Raw genomic sequence first — 11385 nt, 5'->3', positions numbered from 1 at the left:
GTTTTTCATCAAGGTGATTTTCAGTCTATTTTGAGTCTAGGTTCATTTTCCAAGTTTGCTCTTTCTTTTGCAAAATGTAGCTTGTAATAGAACGTTTCAACAATAAAGAGGTTGTTTCTTTTACACCCATTTGTGTTTTTCGAACTACGTAATGATCTGATTCACGTAGGCATCGTGATACGTAGGCAATCCTCATCGGATCCGGTCGCATTTCCTTACTGCAAAAAACAAAAAAAAAAACACACATAAACAAAAGAGAAAAGAAAAGAAAAGAGGGGGAAAGACTAATAAGAGAAAAATGCCGGAATGACGCATGCTCTCGTAGCAAACATATAGTAATCCACTTAACTGTATAGGTGCATCATGCCCAACGTGAGATTAACTATCTATTATTTGCTGCAAAATTAACCGTGCGTTTGTCATTGAGCATTTTCCCAGGGTTTTTGAAAAGACGGTTTGTTTGGTGAAGTCTGGCCTCGCACTCATACTTCACGAGGTCAAGGAGAGGTGTTCAGCTACCTGTTGTTAGGACCAGAAGCAGTACTCACACTTACTTCACCAGGTCAAAAGGAAGTGTGGAAATGTCTTCGGAAATTCCATTGCAAACAGTCCCCGTCTCTGAGGAGAGCTCAATCTCAGCCGTCCTCACACCTGAATCCGCAACTGCGAAGGAAAATAGGATCCTACGGCTCCGCATGTTGGAAATGCTGGATGACTGGAACAATGGGAAAGAGCCGCCAAGTGTCGTCCCCGGATTCCCTGAATTATTCTCCAGGTCAAGCGGGACTTCTAATGTCCCCATAAATTATCCTGCTACCCCATTTGGGTACCCAGCCACCTCCGCCTTCTCTGCAGGATCACCTTCTGAGCCTCATCCCCGAATGTCGGCCAATGATGCAAGCATGAACGTCTTTACTGCATTGCCTTGCCCAGCTACGGCACAGCCTGCCACGTACAAGCCAAGCCTTGACTCATCCTCTTTTACATTCCAAGCACCATCGTTCTCAATGGAACCAACTAGGTTCGCTACCAGTACTAATCCTCTACCGCCTCAGTGCGAGCTTGTACCAGGGCAGGATCAGAACCCCAGAGTTGTAGAACAAAATGAGATGGCCAAAAGGATGAGAAGCCTTGAGCAAAGTCTGAAGAATATGCAAGGATTGAGCGGGCAAAAGAGCGTCTCTTACGCCGACCTGTGCATGTTTCCTCACGTACACCTGCCAACGGGTTTCAAGACCCCCAAGTTTGAGAAATACGATGGGCACGGTGACCCCATTGCACATCTTAAGAAATACTGTAACCAATTGCGGGGAGCCGGCGGAAAAGAAGAACTGCTAATGGCATACTTTGGGGAAAGTTTAGCAGGGATAACTTCGGAATGGTATATGGATCAGGAAATGTCCCAATGGCATATATGGGATGATCTCGCCAGAGATTTTGTAAAACAATTCCAATATAACATCGACATTGCGCCAGACCGAAACTCTCTGTCGAATTTGAAGAAGAAGCCTTCGGAAAGCTTTAGAGAGTATGCTATTAAGTGGCGTGAACAGGCGTCAAGAGTGAAGCCTCCCATGGATGAAGTGGAAATGGTCACTACCTTTCTCCAGGCTCAAGAGTCTGACTATTTCCAAAACATGATGTCGGCCATGGGTAAGCCATTCGCGGAAGCGATCAAGATTGGAGAGATGGTGGAAAATGGGTTGAAAACGGGAAGGATTCTGAGTCAAGCAGCCATAAGGGCAACCTCTCAGGCCGTCCAAAGCGGGTCTGGAGGAACGACAAGGGGGAAGAAGAAAGAAGAAACGACTATGGCAGCCTCTGAAGCAAGGGAGTATCGTCATCCCAGGCCCCATTTCCCGGAAAGAGCCCCACAACATTACTACCCCCACTCAAATTTGGCATATGCTCATCAACCTTATATGGTCATGAATGCCCAACCTTATAACCATCCACTGCAACAAGCCAACCGAGGCCCAGCTCCACTCCCCAGAAATCAGCCTCCTTACCGCAACCGCTATAACCCGCAGCCCCCGCAGAATAACTACCGCCCCCAGGAGCCACCTCAACGGCGGACTTTCACGCCCATCGGTGAGCAATACTCTACTTTGTTCCCTAAGCTAGTCCAATTGGGTTTCTTGCAACCAATTCCCCAAACAAGGCAAAACCCAACATCACCTTCTTACAAAGCCGGAGTCAGATGCGCCTATCATTCAGGAGCAGAGGGACATGATACAAACGACTGCTGGTCATTGAAAAGAGTGGTCGAAAATTTGATAGAGCAGGGGAAAATAGTGCTAAGGGACGAAGAGATCCCAAATGTGACTAACAATCCATTGCCCGCTCACAATAATGGGCCGCTGATCGGCATGATTTGTGAAGACAAAGAGTTCGACCCTGCTTTGAAAGCCATAATTGCCATTGTCGACACGGGGAAGAGGCCTGAAATAGACCAAAAATCAGAAAAGGGGGAGGAGGCCAAGGTTGCAGAGAGCAAGCCTGAAAAGAAGGTGGAGAAGAAAGTGGTACCAGCAAAGGGCGGAGTTCTTTACGTACCGCGAGGTCAAGCTGAGAAGACGCAGAAATCCGGGATCAAAAAGACAAAACCTATGTACGTGCCAAAAGGGTCCTATGTGGTCCGGGGGACGATTCAACCACCTCGGCTGAATGAGCCAGTGGTTATCGGACGCGTGCCATAAAAGCCAATGACCAACCCGTCCACAGTGCCGTGGAATTATCAAAAAACTTTGGTGATGTACAAAGGAAAAGAGGTCATGGGAGAACTTCCAGAAAATACTTTCATTGGAGGGTACTCAAATACCCAAGAACTGAACAACGCCACACAAAGGCGCTTTCCTCCAAAGAAGCCCGTGAGTGTTGAAGAGGCGGAAGTGTTTTTCCAACAAATGAAGATGCCGGATTACGAAGTGATAGATCAGCTGCGCAAGCACCCTGAGCAGGTGTCCATGCTATCATTATTGATAAGGTCGGCCGAGCATCAAAAGATCTTACTGAAGACCCTGAATGAGGCATATGTGCCGGTTGAAACCTCGGTTGAGCAATTAGAGCGGATGACAGAAAGATTCTTCGCCGTCAACCAAATCTCCTTCAGCAAGAACGATCTACCCCCGGAAGGAGCAGCACACAACAAGGCTTTGCATTTAACAGTCAAATGCGAGGACTACTATGTCAAACGGGTAATGTTGGATGGAGGCTCAGGCGTTGACATTTGTCCGCTCTCCTCGCTGCAAAGAATGGAAATTGAGACTGGAAGAATCCGACCCAACAACGTCTGCGTAAGAGATTTCGACGGCATCAAGAGAGATACCATGGGAGAAATAGACCTGTTGTTGGTCATAGGACCAGTCGAATTTCGAGTAACCTTCCAGGTGATCGACATGGACACATCCTACAATTTTCTCCTTGGCAGACCTTGGATCCATGCGGCAGGAGCCGTGCCTTCCACTCTTCACCAGATGGTGAAGTTCGAGTACGAAAACCAAGAGATCGTGGTCCATGGGGAAGACGAACATGCCATTTATCGGGACCCATCCATCCCGTATCTTGAACCGAGAGAAGGGAGCGAACATACGGTCTATCAAGCTTTCGAGGTTGTACTGGCAGAGCAACACGAAGAGGGAATACCCTGCCCCTAGCCTTTCTTGTCTAATACTTCGGTTATGGTGGCCAAAGAGATGATCCGACACGGATTTAGGCCAGGGAAGGGACTTGGACGAACCCTTCAGGGAATAACAGAACCCGTTACTTTACCAGTCATCAAGAAACCTTTTGGACTAGGTTTCGAACCTACTCCAGCAGACGAAAAATGGGCAAAGAAAAGGAGAAATGAGGGCTGGAAGTTGCCTCAACCACTCCCGGATTTATATGCGACTTTCATCAGGCCAAGGTACGCTGAAGAAGAAGATGATGAGGTCTTCACAGCTGAGGAAATCGAGGAAATATGTGGGGCAATGAGGGAAATGCTTTACGAGGTCCACATGGTTCAACCAGGCGAAGGCACAAGCACTGCTGAGATGATGTACATGGGGCCAAACGCCAAACTCCAAAACTGGGAGGCCACGCCATTCCCGACTAGACGGAAGTCCGGGTAGACCTGTCCTGCCACCTTTCCTGTATCACAAGTTATCTCCGGGACATAACTTGAACGTTTTCTTCTTTTTTTGTTGTTTTGAATTCCTAGTTGTAAACATTGTTGTCTTCCAATTTTCCAAAGAAAATATACAAAAAAAATCATCATTGCTTTCCTATTCTTTCTTTTGTTCTGATTTTTATTAGTTTTCCTTTTATCTTCCTTTTCAGTCCTAATAATGCGGCTTTAAATATGACATGCTTGCGGACTTCGCGCCCAGATCACAATGAGCTATTTAACTGCGAATTAATGAACCCAGAACCAGAATATGATGCGGAAGAGGCTTTTAGGGAGATAAACCGAGAGTTGGAATATTTCGAGAATAAACCTAAGCCAAATCTGAATGACACTGAACCGGTAAACTTAGGAACCCCGGAAGAAGCCCGGGAGACCAAGATAAGCATTCACACGGACAAGAAAACGCGAGAGGCGATAATTCAACTTCTTCTTGAATTCAAAGATGTGTTTGCTTGGTCATATGATGATATGCCGGGACTAGGTGTTGATCTGGTGGTTCATAAATTGCCGATTCATCCTGACTGTCCTCCAGTCCAACAAAAGCAACGAAAATTCAAAACTGAGGTCAGTGACAAAATTAAAGAGGAGATCACCAAACAACTGAAAACGGGAGTGATTCGGGTAGTCCAATATACAACATGGTTGGCGAATGTGGTTCCAGTACCAAAGAAGGACGAGAAAACTCGAGTATGTGTAGATTACCGAGATTTGAACAGAGCAAGTCCTAAGGATAATTTCCCGCTGCCCAACATCCACATCCTCGTTGATAATTGTGCCAAACACGAGATACAGTCTTTTGTAGATTGTTACGCTGGGTATCATCAGGTACTGATGGATGAAGAGGACGCCGAGAAAACCGCCTTCACCACGCCTTGGGGCACCTACTGTTATCGGGTCATGCCATTTGGTCTAAAGAATGCTGGGGCTACTTACATGAGGGCCATGACCGCCATTTTCCATGACATGATGCACCAGGAAATAGAGGTGTACGTGGACGATGTGATAGTCAAGTCCAGGACGCAGGATAATCACATCCAAGACTTGAGGAAATTCTTCGAGAGGCTAAGGAAGTATGACTTGAAGCTAAATCCAGCCAAATGCGCTTTCGGAGTTCCGTCAGGCAAACTTTTGGGTTTCATCGTAAGTAGGAGAGGGATCGAGCTAGATCCAACTAAGATAAAATCTATCAGAGATCTACCTCCCCCGAGAACGAAGAAAGACGTGATGAGTCTGTTGGGCAGATTGAACTACATCAGTCGGTTTATTGCCCAGCTGACAAGCACGTGTGAGCCCATATTCAAGCTGTTAAGGAAAGATGCGGCGATTAAGTGGACAACGGAGTGTCAAGAAGCCTTTGATAAAGTCAAAAAATACCTTTCGAATCCCCCAGTCTTGGTCCCTCCAGAACCGGGAAGACCACTTTTCCTGTATCTGACAGTCTTGGAGAATTCTTTCGGCTGCGTCCTCGAGCAACACGACGTAACCGGGAAGAAGGAGCAGGCAATCTACTACTTGAGCAAGAAATTCACCGGCTACGAGGCCAAATACACTCTGCTGGAAAGGACATGTTGCGCTCTCACATGGGTTGCTCAAAAGCTGAGACACTATCTCCAAGCCCACACTACATTCCTCATAAGCAGGTTGGATCCCTTGAAGTATATATTTCAGAAACCAATGCCTACTGGGAGACTGGCTAAATGGCAAATCTTGCTTACGGAATTCGACATAGTTTATGTCACTCGCACGACAATGAAAGCCCAGGCGTTAGCAGATCATTTGGCCGAAAACCCGGTCGATGAGGAATACCAGCCATTAGATACCTACTTTCCAGATGAAGAGGTAAATACCGTAGAAGTGATCTCGGAGGAAGCTCATGTTTGGAAGATGTTCTTTGACGGAGTCGTGAACGCCAAGGGTATAGGTATTGGGGCAATTTTGATCTCACCTGCCGGTCAGCATTATCCCGCCACAGCTAGACTTCGTTTCTTCTGCACAAATAATACAGCTGAATATGAAGCCTGCATTATGGGCATGCATATGGCAATCGATCAGGATGTCAAAGACTTACTGATTATGGGAGATTCTGACCTGATCATCCGGCAAGTTCAAGGCGAGTGGGAAACTCGGGATGTCAAACTTATCCCATACCGACAACATGTGGAGGACCTCAGCAAGCGCTTTACCTCAATAGAGTTCAGGTATATTCCGAGGTGTCACAATGAACTGGAAGATGCACTTGCTACTCTGGCTTCTATGCTACCCTACCCGGGCAACGCCCACGTCGATCCTTTGGAAATCCAAATCAAGGAAAGACACGGTTACTGCAGTGTAATCGAGGCAGGATCAAATACACAGCCTTGGTACCATGACATCAAGAGGTTCCTGAAGACGCAAGAATACCCAGAGCATGCTACTGGAGATCAGAAGAGGACCATTAGGCGACATGCAAGTGGTTTCTTTCTAAGCGGTGAATTGTTATACAAGAGGACCCCGGACCTCAATCTCTTACGATGCGTCGATATCGAGGAGGAAAGAAAGATCATGCACGAAGTACACGCAGGTGTGTGTGGACCTCACATGAACGGGTATGTCTTGGCGAAGAAAATCCTTCGAGCAGGTTATTACTGGATGACCATGGAAAAGGATTGCTTTAGTTTCGTTCGGAAGTGTCATCAGTGTCAGGTGCACGGTGATTTGATTCATGCACCTCCCACGGAACTGCATCCCATGTCCGCACCATGCCCATTTGTCGCCTGGGGCATGGACGTCATTGGACCAATTGAACCAAAGGCCTCGAACGGACACAGGTTTATACTAGTTGCCATAGACTACTTTACGAAATGGGTAGAGGTTGTCACTCTCAAGTCGGTCACCAAGAAAGCTGTGGTGGATTTTGTACACTCAAATCTTATTTGTCACTTCGGTATTCCTGCGACTATCATTACAGATAACGCAGCAAACTTGAACAGTCACTTGATGGGAGATGTGTGCGAGCAATTCAAGATAACGCACAGGAATTCCACTCCTTATCGGCCAAAAGCCAATGGTGCCGTGGAAGCGGCAAACAAAAACATCAAGAAGATTTTGAGGAAAACGATCCAAAGTTCCCGACAGTGGCATGAGCAGTTACCTTTTGCATTATTGGGGTACCGCACTACGGTACGCACCTCGGTGGGAACGGCTCCTTATCTTTTGGTTTATGGGACCGAGGCGGTAATACCGGCAGAGGTAGAAATCCCTTCGCTTCGAATCATTGTCGAAGCAGAAATCGAGGACAGTGAGTGGGTTAAGACTCGGTTAGAGCAATTGACGTTGATTGATGAAAAGCGGATGGCTGCAGTTTGTCACGGACAGTTATACCAACGAAGGATGGCTCGTGCTTACAACAAGAAAGTCCGACCCCGGAATTTCGAAGTAGGTCAGCTGGTACTGAGGCGTATTCTGCCGCATCATGAAGAAGCAAAAGGAAAGTTTGCCCCAAATTGGAAAGGCCCATACATCGTAAGGAAAATATTTCCAAGAGGAGCATTGTATTTAGGTGATATCGAAGGAAATGACCCCGACACAGCAGTAAATGCAGATGCAGTCAAGAGGTACTACGTCTAAGTCATACTCCAGTTGGTCCTGACACGTTTGAAAATGGCGAAGGTTTTATTCCCCAATTCTCTCTACAAACCTTTGAGCCGCTTACACAAAAAAAAACAACAAAACAAAAGAAAAAAAAACATTGATTGAGGCCTGAACTACGTTTGACTTGATTCCGAAAGGATACGTAGGCAGCCTCTCCCTGAGGTTCAGTCACACCAACAATAAAATCCCATTCACCCTGAAATTGAAACCGGGGCACGTCGAGCAGTTTAGAAGTTAGTATCATCTACCTCTCTTTACCAAGCACAAGCCTTCAAATCAATTACCGAATACGGTGGGGAACCAATAAGCATCACAAATGGAAACCGGCACACTCTGAATTGAGAGAAATAAAATGAGAGAGTCTCGGCGGTGAAAACCTTCGGGCACCACGAGGCGACGGGAGAAGAGAAACCAAAATGAGAGAGCTTGTTTAGTAAAAACTCGCAAAGAGTGCTATCAAGCGATGACAGGAAGAGAAATGAGAGAGGTCAGCCAGCGAAAACCCGCAAAGGGCGCTGTTGACCGAAAAAGAATGACGCCATCCCAAGAAAGTTTCGGCAGAGTGCCACCATTTTGGAATCACAGATCCATTCTGGTTCAGGAAAACGCAAGCTCTTAGAAGGTCAGACGTCCAGTCCAAAAAGCATGTCATGTCGTTTAAAGCCAGCATTATCTTCCTCAGATAAGTCTTTCTCATCCCGAAAAGGGTATTCCTTTTCTAATTTGTTTTCCCCTTTCTTTGTTTCTTTTCGAATCCCTTTTGCATTTTAACCCCGAGTTCAGGACACACCGAAAAGGATAAGTGGCAGGTTTGTTTGCACGAAATCCCGTCTCATGAAGGAAAACACCTCATCTTGCTGATATGATTACCCAAGCATGATGAATCAGGACGTTTGATGGTGTTCCGGAGTAAAGAAGAAAGAGAGAAATCTTGAAATCTTCCCCAGCAAGTCCACCTTCGGACAAATCCCCACAGAGTCTTCCCCTGTACAAAACCCCACAGAGTTTCTCTTTTTGTACAATCTCCCACAAAGTCTCCCCAGTATAAAAATAAAATAAAAAAAATAAAATAAAATAAAATAAAAAAAATCCCCGTTGGAATTTCATCAGCACATCCCCAGCGAGTCCTTTGTAAATATTCCCCAACAAGCTTACCCCAACAAACCCTGAGAAATCCCGCTTTGAAATAAATCCCCAGCATGCTCCATTGTACAAAAATCCACACAAAGAATCCACTTTGTAAATATTCCCCACAGAGCTTCCTTTTTGTACAAATTCCCACAAAATACCCCCAATAAAATCCCCGTTGAGAACCTCAAATCAAAACGGGACAAAAAGAAAAAAAAAGAGGCCTTACGAGGCAAGTCATCACAGAATCTGGAAATACAAGCCTGAGTAGTCTAAAGGTTTCGCCATTCGAATCAAATCAATGGCGGAACAACGCAACAGATATAAAGACGCAAGAGAGCAATTGGGAACGATCAAGGTCACCAAACCGACCGTCATTTCCGAACTAACAAATGATTCTTTGTCTGAAAGTTTGAAACAGGTCCGATCCAAGACAACCGTGCAAGAAGCAGGTGTCGCCCAAAGAAGAAGGTGCACGGGTACAGGAAGTACTTCGGCAATGATGAATTCACTCGAAAGGTAAGCTTCCACGAAATTCCCTTTTATTTTCTATTAAAACAGGAAAACTCAAAAAAAATAGATCGTGTAGTATTCTCGAGCTTTATCCCCAGCCAATCAGCATTAGGGTTTTAAACCCTAAACTGAATTTTCCTTTCAGCCAGCATTTAGAGTTTTAAACTCTAAACTGAGCTTTTTCATGCAATCAGCATTAGGGTTTTAAACCCTAAACTGAACTTTTTCCCTTCAGCCAGCATTAGAGTTTTAAACTCTAAACTGAGCTTTTCCATGCAATCAGCATTAGGGTTTTAAACCCTAAACTGAATTTTCCTTTCAGCCAGCATTAGAGTTTTAAACTCTAAACTGAGCTTTTTCATGCAATCAGCACTAGGGTTTTAAACCCTAAACTGAATTTTCCTTTCAGCCAGCATTAGAGTTTTAAACTCTAAACTGAGCTTTTCCATGCAATCAGCATTAGGGTTTTAAACCCTAAACTGAATTCTCCCTTTAGCCAGCATAAGAGTTTTAAACTCTAAACTGAGCTTTTCCATGCAATCAGCATTAGGGTTTTAAACCCTAAACTGAACTTTTTCCTTTCAGCCAGCATTAGAGTTTTAAACTCTAAACTGAGCTTTTCCATGCAATCAGCATTAGGGTTTTAAACCCTAAACTGAACTTTTTCCTTTCAGCCAGCATTAGAGTTTTAAACTCTAAACTGAGCTTTTCCATGCAATCAGCATTAGGGTTTTAAACCCTAAACTGAATTTTCCTTTTAGTCAGCATTAGGGTTTTAAACTCTAAACTGAGCTTTTTCATGCAATCAGCATTAGGGTTTTAAACCCTAAACTGAACTTTTTCCCTTCAGCCAGCATTAGAGTTTTAAACTCTAAACTGAGCTTTTCCATGCAATCAGCATTAGGGTTTTAAACCCTAAACTGAATTTTCCTTTCAGCCAGCATTAGAGTTTTAAACTCTAAACTGAGCTTTTTCATGCAATCAGCACTAGGGTTTTAAACCCTAAACTGAATTTTCCTTTCAGCCAGCATTAGAGTTTTAAACTCTAAACTGAGCTTTTCCATGCAATCAGCATTAGGGTTTTAAACCCTAAACTGAATTTTCCCTTCAACCAGCATTAGAGTTTTAAACTCTAAACTGAGCTTTTCCATGCAATCAGCATTAGGGTTTTAAACCCTAAACTGAACTTTTTCCTTTCAGCCAGCATTAGAGTTTTAAACTCTAAACTGAGCTTTTCCATGCAATCAGCATTAGGGTTTTAAACCCTAAACTGAATTTTCCCTTCAACCAGCATTAGAGTTTTAAACTCTAAACTGAGCTTTTCCATGCAATCAGCATTAGGGTTTTAAACCCTAAACTGAACTTTTTCCTTTCAGCCAGCATTAGAGTTTTAAACTCTAAACTGAGCTTTTCCATGCAATCAGCATTAGGGTTTTAAACCCTAAACTGAATTTTCCTTTCAGCCAGCATTAGAGTTTTAAACTCTAAACTGAGCTTTTTCATGCAATCAACATTAGGGTTTTAAACCCTAAACTGAATTTTCCTTTAAGCCAGCATTAGAGTTTTAAACTCTAAACTGAGCTTTTCCATGCAATCAGCATTAGGGTTTTAAACCCTAAACTGAATTTTCCTTTCAGCCAGCATTAGAGTTTTAAACTCTAAACTGAGCTTTTTCATGCAATCAGCACTAGGGTTTTAAACCCTAAACTGAATTTTCCTTTCAGCCAGCATTAGAGTTTTAAACTCTAAACTGAGCTTTTCCATGCAATCAGCATTAGGGTTTTAAACCCTAAACTGAATTTTCCTTTCAGCCAGCATTAGAGTTTTAAACTCTAAACTGAGCTTTTCCATGCAATCAGCATTAGGGTTTTAAACCCTAAACTGAATTTTCCTTTCAGCCAGCATTAGAGTTTTAAACTCTAAACTGAGCTTTTCCATGCAATCAG

Source organism: Nicotiana tabacum, chromosome 5 (genome assembly GCF_000715075.1).
Source record: "Nicotiana tabacum cultivar K326 chromosome 5, ASM71507v2, whole genome shotgun sequence".
Classification (NCBI taxonomy): domain Eukaryota; kingdom Viridiplantae; phylum Streptophyta; class Magnoliopsida; order Solanales; family Solanaceae; genus Nicotiana; species Nicotiana tabacum.
The sequence above is the reverse complement of the archived record's forward strand: the minus strand, read 5'-3'. Positions refer to the sequence as shown.